The sequence below is a fragment of the Gymnoscopelus braueri genome (genome assembly GCF_963280865.1).
Source record: "Gymnoscopelus braueri genome assembly, chromosome: 7".
NCBI lineage: Eukaryota > Metazoa > Chordata > Actinopteri > Myctophiformes > Myctophidae > Gymnoscopelus > Gymnoscopelus braueri.
This window is the reverse complement of record NC_137608.1, coordinates 24002694-24016188: the sequence shown is the minus strand read 5'-3', so window position 1 is coordinate 24016188 and position 13495 is coordinate 24002694. Positions and strand designations below refer to the sequence as shown.

General features: G+C 44.4%; 1 protein-coding gene across 2 annotated transcripts in view; it reads right to left on the bottom strand.

Annotated features, from left to right (window-relative positions):
* The window catches only part of fbxl17 (F-box and leucine-rich repeat protein 17), a 311779-nt gene that overhangs the window by 94718 nt on the left and 203566 nt on the right, over positions 1–13495 (bottom strand). The window lies entirely within an intron of this gene.

Genomic DNA, 13495 nt, shown 5'->3' with positions numbered 1-13495 from the left:
AAGTAATAGAGAGTAATAAAAAAAGAAAATAATCAATCGGAATCACTTATTTGTCATATCAATAAATAGTTGCCTAATCTCTTTCTCTTGCACGCTTGCACTCACACACACACACACACACACACACACACACACACACACACACACGCAGAGGGCGGTATTCCCACGTAAAGGTTAAACAGTACAGCGGGCAGGGTCATATCTGTTCAGATATTCCTCTGCTTCTCTTAACACTGACATTAATAATTAAACACCTGATCTGATTAAAGAGGCCTACGCCAACACAGCAGGAGCACTGCGTGTGCACGTGCGTTTGTGCGAGTGTGTGTTAATGTGTGTGTGTGTATGCAAAGGCATACTGTAGTAAGATCATCTGACATGCACTTACAGCACTTCAAAGAGCTGCTATCTGTATTCGGCCCCGTGCTCGCTCAGACCCATGGGACTGTGTGTGTGTGTGTGTGTGTGTGTGTGTGTGTGTGTGTGTGTGTGTGTGTGTGTGTGTGTGTGTGTGTGTGTGTGTGTGTGTGTGTGTGTGTGTGTGTGTGTGTGCGCGTGCGTGCGTGCGTGCGTGCGTGCGTGTGTGAATGTACTAGGAAGAGCCAGAGGGAAGATCAGAGTATCTGTACCAAGTGATTCTCTTTAAAAGCCTCTAATGAGCTACAGTATGTGCTACAACTTTGAATTTGATCACATCGTTTGACCCATTTAACCTTCGCTTCAAACTTTTTTCATCGTCACGCCGCTGCTATATTTATATCACTGCCAAGAGATCATGAATCCACCCACCTCTGTGTCGGGCAGCTAATCTCTCACACTAACTACGCCGATTAGCGTTCATATTTCTTGCGCAAAGCTGCCAGCGGGCCAAGGACCCAAATTCCGGAATATTTTTCAAATCCGTCAACAAGTACAGTATGCAATGTGTTTAATTTGTATTAACTCATTGAGACCTGGAACGCATCTGTGCAACTTTTTGATTTGAGCAAAAAAAAAGCATGATTTTACACTTTGGCTATTCAAAAAATAGCAGATATACAAGCTCATAGCGCGGCACCGAGTGCCGCGCTACGAGCTTGTAGATCTGCTATTTTAGAAAAATCGTGAAAATGTGTGCAAATCTTTGAATATATATTGTTGGAAGCAAACATTTTTGCTTCTGGGGGTCCCTGGAACAACATATTTTGAGATGGGGGTCGGCGGCCAAATACATATAATTTTGGGGGTCCTTGACATGAAAAAGTTTGAGAACCACCGATATAGAAACTTTTTTTTTTTCAGAATACTGTTGGGATTTAGAAGACATTTGTAGAATCGGCTTCAGGTCTTAATGGGTTAATCTTCGTGGAGCAATCGTCCCTCCAGGCTAGAGAATGTGCGTACCGCTCCCCAACCAGCGATTACACTCTTGTCCCTTTGGATGTACCGGAACTAGTCAATCGTATACATACAAGTTCACCAATGCAAGCAGACACCAAGATATACATTTCTAAACATGGCAACATACACCCCCCCCCCAAAAAAAAACAGATTACAAATAAATGGATGATGATACAATTGTGTATGTATTTGAAAATGTGAAACAAGGCTACTATTTCATAGAAGTGTTACATCTGCCGAGTGAAGCGGTGTTGTGCATTCTGTGAAATGTGCTTTCGAACGACATGAATGCAAACAGAGGCAAACTATACGGAAATGCATGACTGTCTCACACTGAAAACAAACAAAGACGTGTGATGGGATTTCTGCAGAGAATTTTGGGGCTCGCTCTTTCATGTTGTTTACTCCGCAATCTCACAGCCCTGCGCGCGAGAGTGAAAATAGGAAATGGAAATCTGCGGGGGGGGATTCGACGCGCCACATTTCTCCGGGACAACATGGTATTTTGGAGCCTCATGTTTGTTTTATCCCAATCCTTTTCTCTGGGATGCATTCGAGGTGGGTGACACACACACACACACACACACACACCGACACAAATAAAAAAGATTCGCAGATTTTCACTCGATGTGAGACATGTCACACCGTAGGATCAGAGAAGGGCAAGAAATGTCGGGGAGAGGAGGGGTAAGACAACTCAAAATGTGTGTGGCGTTTCTATATATTCCAATCCATATTACATGGGTCTGAGTGATTCCACAGCCGTTAAAATGTGCACCAGCCCATCAGCTTTAGTTCAGTGGGCCGCATCCTCATATTTCACCTTTTCTATTGCATTTCAGCCTCTGGCCCTGCAGACCTCTCCACTACGCTGGATCTCCCACTCCCCTCCCTCTCCATGCCTGCATTTTTTTTCCATTTCTCTCTCTCCTTCCATCTCTCCTTTGCTTCTCCTTCTTCCTTGCGCTCTCTCTCTCCCTCACTCTCCCTCTCCCTCTCTCTGAGGTTCGCAATAAAAATCTCATCGGTCAGTTTGAGAAAGAAGGTCAAATCTGAGTAGCGGGAGGGGAAGGAAATAAATAAAAACATCTGCAGTGATTGGACATCTCCGGCCAACGAGGGAGTCCGACATCAGATCCATTTAAGCCGACGGGTATCAGAATGTCCTGCCGAGCATCTGGAGGCAGCAGAATTACTGTAGAGCAGCTAACAACTGAATGCTAACGCTGGCCAGAGACATGCAGGGGGACACAGATAAAAAAGGATGGGGGGTAAGGGTGGTGGGCAGAAGGCATAGATGGGGACCTGGTCCCCAGTGGGACGTTGTTACAGTGCACCCAGGTCTCCAGGGTCAGAGCAAAAAGCATTTAGATTCAACATCAATGAACGGGCCAGGGAGTGTGAGATGAGAGAGTGAGAATGAGAGAGAGAAACAGAGAGAGAGAGAGAAACAGAGAGAGAAAAAACATAGAGGAGAAAATAAGAGAGAGGGGGGTTACATCATGGGGGATCGACAGAGCCGAGGAGAGAGGGAGCGAGACGCAAAATAAAATAGAGAATTAGAGGCTTTCATAAGGCTGGAGCAAGATGAGGTAAGTGGAGAGGAGAGGAGATGGATAAGGTATGGCTTGTGCCACATGAAAGGCAAAGTACCCCTGAGAGTCAGTGAGCCCCTGGCTCCCTGAGGTAGCTCGCCCCCACCTCCCCCCTGCGCACACACGGACGCACACGCACACACACACACAGACCACCACAGCTGCCTATGACTGACTCATACTGCTCGGCTGACATGAATTAGTGATCTACTTATTTTCAATAATGTAGCGCACCTATGACAAAAGAGCCCAGGTGGACATGCAGCACATGAACAATACATGGGGAATGAAAGAAGGACGGACAGACAGAACCCCTCCATGGTATGGAGGAGGGGATCACATTAGCGAAGGTAACATTAGGAAGCAGAGTGTGTGTGTGTGTGTGTGTGTGTGTGTGTGTGTGTGTGTGTGTGTGTGTGTGTGTGTGTGTGTGTGTGTGTGTGCCGGGGGAAGGCAGGACGGATTGAGGTGGAAGGGGATGAGGGAGGAGGAGGGTGGTGACGAGGATAGAACAGAGAGCGAGAGAAAGAAGGGAGAAGAGAAAGCAAAGGTAGATGATCGGTTGATGGTTGGAGGCTGTGGCCAGGGGGGGGGGGGGCATCAAGGCACAAGGCGGAGGAACCCAGGGTGTTAGAGGTGGGGGGATTGGTGAGAACCAGCTCTGCCAACCAGCAGGTGCACCTGTGCCGCTAATCCACCAGATTAGCGGCACAGGTGAGGTTTAGGGCATCTAATCAGGTGTGCTTGGTCTGGCTGGGTTACTGCCAGAGGAAGCAAGACGTCTGCTCTATCCTAGGGGCTAACCAAGGTCTGTTTGGGTGTTAAAACAATCAATGAACACCGGCCTAAGTTGCCGTTGGAAATAAACGGCACCCGAATGGCAGCGTTGGTCCAGAAGGTCACCCGTTTTCCCCACTGTAAAGGTCCTTACACACCGGGGCGATTTGTTCATGCGAATAATACGTTTTTTTTTTTTAAACTTATAAAGTCAATGCAAGCATACATGGTGCGAAAAAGCGAAGCGAAAAAGCGTCTTTTAATTATTCTGAACGAGTCCGAATTTTGAGTATACTCGCATATTCGCCGGTATGTAACCGCCTTAAGAATTGTCATGTGAAGAGAAGGTAAACAGTAAAATCCTCAGTGTCGATTTAACCATTTAAATTATATTCATTATTAATTATACTTCAGGTTCTCCAGGGGTCTATTCTTGTCCCCCTCACTCTTGCCCTCTACACCACATCTCTTCGCTGAAATGTTCCGTTCTACAAGCTCACAACATGTCATGTTGCGACATGTTCTGAGCTTTTAGCTATTTTAACCAAATTTGTCGTTTCTGATTTGTAGTCCTCTCCTGAAAACTACAAATGATGCAGGAGCTTATATGAAAAAGAATGTCCCACTTCTGTAAACCTGTGATGTGACACTACGTTGTCACATCGATAAAGTTAAAGTTGAATGTTCACCTACTATGACATGTCCACACAGAGGCACTGGGGTTCATGTGGTTGACTCTGAGAGGACCTAAATAGAACTCCCCTCTTGCGGGTCCATTTGGGTTCATTTTAACACTCTCAGAGTAAACGAAGCTGAGAATGTGATACTGTGCACAGAGGATGAAGGTGAGGAGGCCAGGATAAGATAAAGGAGGAGAACAAGAGGGAGTAGGATCAAGTGAAACGATAACAGATACACGCCGGGTAAGGAGACAGGAGGCTCTTCAGGATGCTACCGACGCACGGAAATGTGTGCAGCATTTCAAGCCTCGGCTAGCCCAAACATATACAGCCCGAAGGCCACTGTGGCCAATAAAAGGACAATGGAAATCGTTTCCATGACAACTGAGACACTCCGCGGCTAAGCGATTAGTGTGAGCGGCAGGCGGGAGGCGAGAGAGAGAGAGATGAAGAGAGAGGAGCAAAGGGAGTGACACATCAGGGGTCAGTGTGTGTTTTGGCTCGCTGTCACCGTGCTGTCAGCACAAACAGCTAGAGGTAAACAATAAAACTGTCTCTTTCTCTCGCAAAACACACAGAAACACAATATCAATCTTTATAACTGTTGTTCAAGGTTGGTCCACTATTTGTGAAAAAGTTTCTATCATAGAGACAGCTAATCTACGTGTTGGTCACGTCAAACTGTTGGAAGTCGGACTTCAGTTTGAGACTCCGTCGTTTTACCCAGGGCATCCAGGTTGACCTTGCTTGGTCCTTTGGACGGTTTGCTTGTGAGTGAACTGGTGCTGACTGGTAAAACCGTTTGCTATAGTTCTACCATTATAAAATGCGAAACGTCATCCTATGCATAAATACATCTTTAGATGTGGCTAAATACACGTGTTGCAAAATCGCCATTGTCCATCGGATGATGTCTGGCAACGTCCAGCCCTTTTTTCACAAAGCAGAAAAGAGAATTGACTTAAAACCATCCAAGTTTCAAAGAAACTTGGATAGTTTTAAGTCAATTCAAAGTAGTGGTAATTATTTAGGTTCAGTTATTTCTTTTAACCCAATAAGACCGGGAACGCATCTGTGTGTAATTTTTAGATATTCTTTGGCTATTCAATAATAGCAAATATACAAGCTCGTAGGGCGGCACCGAGTGCCGCCCTACGAGCTTGTAGATCTGCTTTTTTTTTTTTTCGTAAAAAGTATTTGAATATACATATTTTTAAAGCGAACAGACTCAAATCTTTGCTTCCGGGGGGTCCCTGGAACAAGATATTTTACAAATGTTCACTTAAAAAAATATGTATTCAAAGATTTTCACGATCTTTCAAAAATAGCAGATCTACAAGCTCATAGAGCGGCACTTGGTGCCGCTCTATGAGCTTGTATATCTGCTATTTTTTAATAGCCAAAGACATCTATAATGACAGAGATGCGTCCCCGGATTGAATGGGTTAATTAAAATTTGACGTGACAAGAAAAATAGACGGCTGGTCTTTTAACGATACTGCGTGAGCATATCGTTGCTGGCAGGCTGAAACCTATTATCTCCAAAACCACAACTCTTCAGGAAATGGAAAAAATGTGTTCCAGTAGAACCAATTTAGTAATCACACACAAGCGTAATACTTTTCAAATGTTATATCTTATTGATGAATGCACGGAATCTCTTTGTGTGAGTGTGTCTGTCCCCCCGCATATCTCGAGAACTGACCGATCGACATCAAACGTGGCCCGTGCATTGCTGAGGACCAGAGGATGTGTTGTGCCAAGTGGGAAGTCGACAACAATTCTCTGTATCTATCTGTCTGTCTGTGTCCATTTAATGCCCATATAAGGGGAGTCTAGTATGGGCTAATTTGTATTTTAATCAACATTTTTCAAAAATATCAAAAATAGCAGAGCTACAAACTCATAATGTCAACTCATGTATTATGCTCCACACAAATGGAACAAACTTCAGGATTCTCTGAAACTGGTGCGATTGGTCTCAATTGAGACATTTAGGGTGCTTCTCGAGGACACACTACATAGTGACTGCACCTGCTTCACGTAACTCTATGTTTATTTGCATCTGTGACACTGTAATATGATTCAAATGTTTGTTATTGTTTTTCATTATGTACGTATTGTATTTTATATGCTGTTATCAGGGCGTCCTTGAAAAAGAGAGCTTGCTCTCAATGGGCTTCCCTGAATAAATAAAGGAAAAAAGAAAGAATAACCCATACTGTATTTTTTTTTGCTGCTTTGCTTCTTTAGTGTGACACTGTCATACAGAAATAAGAAAAAGAAAAAGTATTCATTGAGGAAAAAACATAAAAAGATACATGGAGACAAGTTTCTGCCCGACAGCAATCTTATTATTATTATTATTATTACATGAAAGTGTGTCTGAGGGAGAGAATCTTATTGAATAGGATTTCAGAAGATTAATTCAAGTCTGACAATGGCTATAGCAATGGCAAGGCCAAACGACTGATACAGAATCACCTTCTTATTCACAATGCAGTACACGCAGCGGTAATGTGCCCTTCTCGGTATGCAAACAAATCTAAAAGTTCAAAAATGAAAGTGTATCGCCTACCTATCCACTATAGCCTTGGCCTTTGAAATCATAAAGAAGTGTATATAGAGCACACAATAACAGAATTGAATGAATCAGCCGCAAAATACCAGCTTCACCCTCACATGCCTCAATGGACTTTTGAGAGAGAGAGAGAGAGAGAGAGAGAGAGAAAGAAAGAGAGAAAGAGAGTATGTGTGTGTGTGTGTGTGTGTGTGTGTGTGTGTGTGTGTGTGTGTGTGTGTGTGTGTGTGTGTGTGTGTGTGTATTCAAGAACAGTCCACGATCAGCCTTTGATTTGTTCAAATTCGACAAAAAAAAAAGCTTCTCTAAAACTTTGAATAGTATAATTTTTCTCTTTATCTTTAGAATATTTTTCCAGCCTCAGAAACATCTTACTCCTTGAGGCATCTATACTTCATACATACATCTGATTCTTTGACATAAAACAGACAGCCATTTTGTCAAACATGAAGGCCTTATTGATGTAAAGCCTCGTAAACGCGTGTCATAAAAAGAGGTCCCCAGTAAAACGCCGTCTGTGGAACTGCATCAGTGGAACATGGGGCACTTCCAAACACACAAGTCAAACCTCTAATGGAAACATGTCTAGTCAAGGGTTTTACTGCCCATATATACCGCAACAACTCTACAGCTTGGCTAGACAGATACATACGTAGGGGGGGGGGGGAGAGTGAGATAGCTGTGTGTGTGCGTGTGTGTGCGTGTGCGTGTGTGTGTGTGAGATAGATAGAGAGAGCGAGAGAGAGAATATCAGTGCCGAGTGTGTATGTAAAGTGTGTATTTGTGCAAACGCTTGCAATGATGCATATGCGTTTGCATTTTGTGACTTTGTTGTCTGCACCTGCGTGTGCGTGTGCGTGTGTGTGTGTGTGTTTCTCAGAAGTGGAGCTAATCTTCTCCTTTGCAGCTCAGCCAGAGGTATCCAAGCAGACAGGCAAAGCAAGAGGAAGAATAGCAAAACCGTACTTGAGAGAAACAGAGGTCCGCATTTATCACAAAGACCGCAGACAGTCAAGCCAGCCAACCGACATGTGTACCGTGGCTCTTCTCTTCGGCCAGCCAATCACAGCGGGGGGTAAGAACAAAGAGGGGGCTACTGGGAGAAACGGCCGTAGGTAGGTACAGTAGCGTGGCGCGGTCTGCCACAGGGCCTCGTCTTGTCCCAGTCACACGCCCCGCAATTACACGGCTGCCTCGCTGCACAAAAGCAGCATGGAAATACTGTAGCAATGGACGGGGTTTTTAGCCCATTAAGACCGGGAACGCATCTGTGTAACCACATCAACCATTATCTTATACTTTTGGCTATTCAAAAATAGCAGATATACAAGCTCATAGCGCGGCACCGAGCTTGTAGATCTGCTATTTTTTTTTTTAATCGTGAAAATTTGTGCAAATCTTTGAATATATATATTTTTTCAAAGAGAACATGTTTTATTCAAATCTTTGCTTCTCTGGGGGGTCCCTGGAACAAAGTATTTTCAGATGGGGGTCCACGGTCAAATACATTCGGGGGTCCTAGACATGAAAAAGTAAAAGTTTGAGAACCACTGATATTATAGCAACATACGTTTTTTTTTCAACAAAAAGTCCCCAGAAGCAGAGATTTGAGTTAAAATATAATATCCAAAGATTTGCACACATTTTTCATGATTTTTCTAAAATAGCAGATCTCCAAGCTCATAGCAAGTGCCCGCGCTATGAGCTTGTATAGCTGCTATTTTTGAATAGCCTAAGAAAAAAAAAAAAAAGACACACAGATGCGTTCCCGGTCTTAATGGGTTAGGGAGAGAGAGAAAATGAAAGAAAGTAAGCATGAAATGTATAAAAGAAGAGAAGGTTGAAGGTCTGAGGAGGGAGAAAGAGGGAGAGCCGCGGTGCCAGACAAGGATTCGGCGCGCTGCCTCTGTCTGTGGGCTTAATGAAATGGAAGGGCGGAGCCGAAGAAGAGGAGGAGAGCCTAGACGAAGAGAAGGGTTTATACTTCTGAGCAGAAGGCTCTCTCAAAATGATTCTTGTTGTAAATTTTCTTTATACTGCCCATAAATCCATACACGAGGCCCCGGTGCAAAGGCTCTGCTTGAACACGACGACTTGCAACATTGAGTTTCTGGAATTCTGTGAACGGACAAAAAAAATAAAAACTTTTAAGACTTTCTTTTTCATTGGGCTAGTATAAATGGATATAAAAAAAAATACCCAATACCCATGAACAGCCCTTCAATGAGCAGCTATTCTCCATGTTGAGGAACGGAAATAATCTTCAAATGGAGCGATGCGGACTTTATCGACGAGAGGGGAGAGACAGAATTATGTTTATTAGTTCAGGATATGGCTAACGACCCCTTCACAATACGTATTGGCCATAGACGTATTTTCTTTCCCCTTGGGCTAAGGGGGGTGTAATTGAAATCATGCGTTAAAACTGAACACTTTTTTTTAAGGAGTCATTAAGAAAAACGACTCTAAAAAGTCCTCAACATGAAACATCACCTCTAATAAGACCCCTGAGAAAATAAACCAAAAAATAAAAATAAAATGCTCAAATTCATAGCCCCATAACTGTAGCCTAGATAGTGAGACCCGAAAGTCATCCCAATATATCTTCATTTATGATATACCATGTAATAATAAAAAGAATATTAGTGATCCATACGCCTGGGCTATAACACATTTATCCCCATCTGTTTAGGTGTGTGTGTGTGTGTGTGTGTGTGTGTGTGTGTGTGTGTGTGTGTGTGTGTGTGTGTGTGTGTGTGTGTGTGTGTGTGTGTGTGTGTGTGTGTGTGTGTGTGCGTGCGTCCATGTACTGCATGTGTGCGCCTGTGTGTGCATATACCTTCCAGCCGTCTGAAGCAGGGTCTGCTGCAGCAATTAAGTCCTGGATGATTTCCCAGGCTAGCCTGCAGTACCCAGCGACTCAAATGAGAATCACATTCCTATTGTGTTCCGCCACCGTTAATCATGTTTTCAAACGGCTCTGCTAAACGGCGGGCTGTTCCAGCCGCTTGTCATCGGCCCGCTCAAAAATGTGCCGACGGGGTCATAACTGGAGCCATAAATGCCCATCATCCTCTGCTTTCCTGTCCGGCCTCGCGCTTTTGTTTGTCTGGGAAAGACGCGGGTGAGCGCTGAATGAGCATGCTCCGCTAGCCCAATGCGGCTAATGGCTCGCTGGTCACTGAGATTCAAATGAGTGATGGCGTCTGCTCCACGCTGAACGGTGAGCTAGGCATGTTTTTTTTTTTTTTTTGCTACAACGGAGTGATTGCGGGTGAAATCACTCTAGAATTCCAATGAGCTGCAACAGCTTCAGTTTGGGGACATGGCCAGGAAACCTCTTTGAGCTGGAATTCACTTATAACCTCCTTGCAAATTTATAACCATGTTGAGTTGACGGATACAGCACACCAGAAATGAAAGCAGATGTATAGAGCCACGTTGGGATATGAACTCTGGGCTTTATAAATCCCAGTATCACCGAACAACTTCACCAAGTTCATTCATCCACCGAAACGAGTGTCAGTCACAGACCGGCTAATTTGTCTATCAAAAAATCGAGGGAAAAGCCAACAAATCACTTTGTAAGGTTAAGTGGCCGTTATTCACTTGAAGGAGGTCCAAATGGACGGCCTGTTGCCTTGCCAACCCTGACAGCCCTCCGTGATACACATGCACAAGCACCCTTCTAAATCAGCTTCTACGTTGCCAACGGAAACCAAACTGGCCTCAGTGTTGTTCGCACAACATGGATGAATGTCTCTCTCTTTGTCCGTCTTGCTCTCTCTCTCTCGCTCTCTCTCTCTCACTCACTCGATCTCTTCTCTCTCTTCACAAAGTTTGGTGCTGAAACCCTCGCCCGTACCCTAAAGGACGGGCAGGTCAGATACACAACGGTAAATGAACAGTGGGGTTCTGTGAAGCGACGCCGTGCCCCCGCCCACCTCAGCTGTCGCCTCGGTGCAGCCGTAACACAACAACATAACTCTGGAGAAGATGAGCACTGCCCTGTGGCAGGCGGTGATAAGACTTATAGCCTCGGGTCTGGAGGGCCACAGTGTGCGCGTGCGTGCGTGTGTGTGTGTGTGTGCGCGCGCGTGTGCGTGTGTGTGTGTGCGTGTGTGTCAGAAAGTTAGTGGTTCTCTGCCCATGTGAGACGAACAGTTATTCGAGAGATGGTTGCTCATGATAGATGGTCTCTAAAGGGAATAAAGCACTACAGAGTTTTATATGTGTCTGGATTTCCTGGTGCTTCTCTATAATGTCTGGAAGTCACTGACAGCCAAGGCGAGATAAGAGCTGCATAAAGTACAGTACTGTATTAAAAAGAAAATCTGGAACCGCAAAGCCTACAAAGTGTATGTACATCTGATTATGGCTTCAAATGTTCCAACTACGGTACATTGAGGGGTGATTGCTAGATCACGTCAAACACTTAAAATTGTGTCAAAATCTGTCATCACTTCACCAGTTTAGATAGTATAGTTTAGTAGTAGATAGTGATAATGCACGACAGGAGTCCCAATATAGGAACATAGCGGAGGAGACAGGAGCGCAGAACTCCACTGTTCTTCATGTCATGGACTGGAGTTACTGTACCTTACCGTTTAGAAATTGGGGTCTTATAATGGCATGTCATGTCATGTCGATGACTTCATCATTTGTGCCCGGTCCAGTGGTTTGCGAGATTAGCAGACAGACAAGACAGAGACGCACAAAGAACAGAACCTCTTCTCGACGGCTCTCCCCCTACGAGCCAGAGAGACTGAGCGGCTATGTTTATATTGTTTTACTTTCATAATTGAAAATACTATAGGGCAGGCCCGTACCAACGTGTCGGTTTGGAGCAGACAGTTCTGGGGAATGACTCATCCATCCAATGTATGGTTGAGCGGTTCTGGAGATAATGTGAAGGATAGACACACAAACACTCACATACACGCAGAGATCTGTGAAATGTATAAATGGATTCATACAAAAACAGTAAAGCAAACTGTGTTGTCTCGGTGAACACGCGCTAATTCAACAAACTGTTGCTACCGTTCGTTTATTACTGTGGTTACATACAGTTTATTAGTAGAATTAGGCGAATAACCACTTGAACCCTAGCATCCTTATTCTGGGGCTAACAAACTACCGAAGATATTTAGTGTAGAGGGAAAGCACGAGGGGGCCTAAGTATAGGGTTTCAGTGGTAACATTATTGACCAAGGCTATTTGCAGCGTCCCGATAATATGATTTAATCAGACACCTGCCAGCTAATAAGAATCAAGTATTTTACATGGCCATGGTACTGTACAAATTACTGTACAAATAAAATAAAATAAACGATTATACCATAACTAAACACGTTTTAAACAAGGGTAATTATTTTGGAGATGCACGGCGCCGGTGGTTCCGGTCGTTGGTTCTGGTTATTTCCGCTCCGACCGGATCAAAAACCCAAAAAGGGTATTGATCGCAGACTAATTTATACTGTATTTCACAATGAATTCCCCCCCCCCCCCCTAGACTGGTGCTGTTATTTCCCCCAGCGCTACAGTCCTAGCTAAAGATATATTATAGGTCCATTGCCGTTATTAAATGTCATTTCTCTTGACCAGATAATGCAACCAATGGCCACGGGCTAACAACCAGAATCTGGGTTCAGGCACTTCCACAAAGCAGCCTGTGTGACAGTGTGATAAATTGTGGGGATCAGGCCCCTCGGGGGGCTGTGTGCGGTTACTCTCCTGCTCCGTGTCCACAGGCTGAGGTAAGTTCACTGACACAACGTTTACCAACAGGCCTGACACGAAAACACACTGTGCGACACCCTCCACCTACTCATCCACGGGTAATTGCTCTACGTGTGACTGCTACCATCTATTTTAACCCTTTAAGACCTGAGGCGATTCTTTAAAAAAAATCTAAATCCTAACAGTTTTTGGAAAAAAATCTAAAACATTTTTTTTCCCACGATTTTTCAAAAATAGCAGATCTACAAGTTCATAGCGCGGCACTCGGTGCCGCGCTATGAGCTTGTATATCTGCTATTTTTGAATAGCCAAAGACATCTAAAGTGACACAGATGCGTTCCAGGTATTAATGGGTTAATGAGAACTCACCAGAGATTCTCTCTCTCTGTCTTGCCAGCTTTCTCTGTCAAACACATGCAAACAGAGAACCGTGTTTGTTAGGAAACTGGAGGGTGTTCATTAAACTAATGGATACACATACAAGGAGGAAAAGGTGGGTGGGGGAGGGGATGGGGGGGTTGAGGCACGGAATTATACCACAACAAATTCTGTAGGATGGCCCCGACGAGTCATAGCACAGCGTGTAATATCCCCCGCTACTATGACAGAGTGGGAGATACTTCAATTACCCGGGCTGGCTTTAATTACGGTGAATGCACTTCGCCGCTGCGCCTCCCAATGAGAATGAATGAGCCGGCAGGGTTTTTCCGCGTGCTGCTTGCTGCTGCTGGGCTTGCTACCGC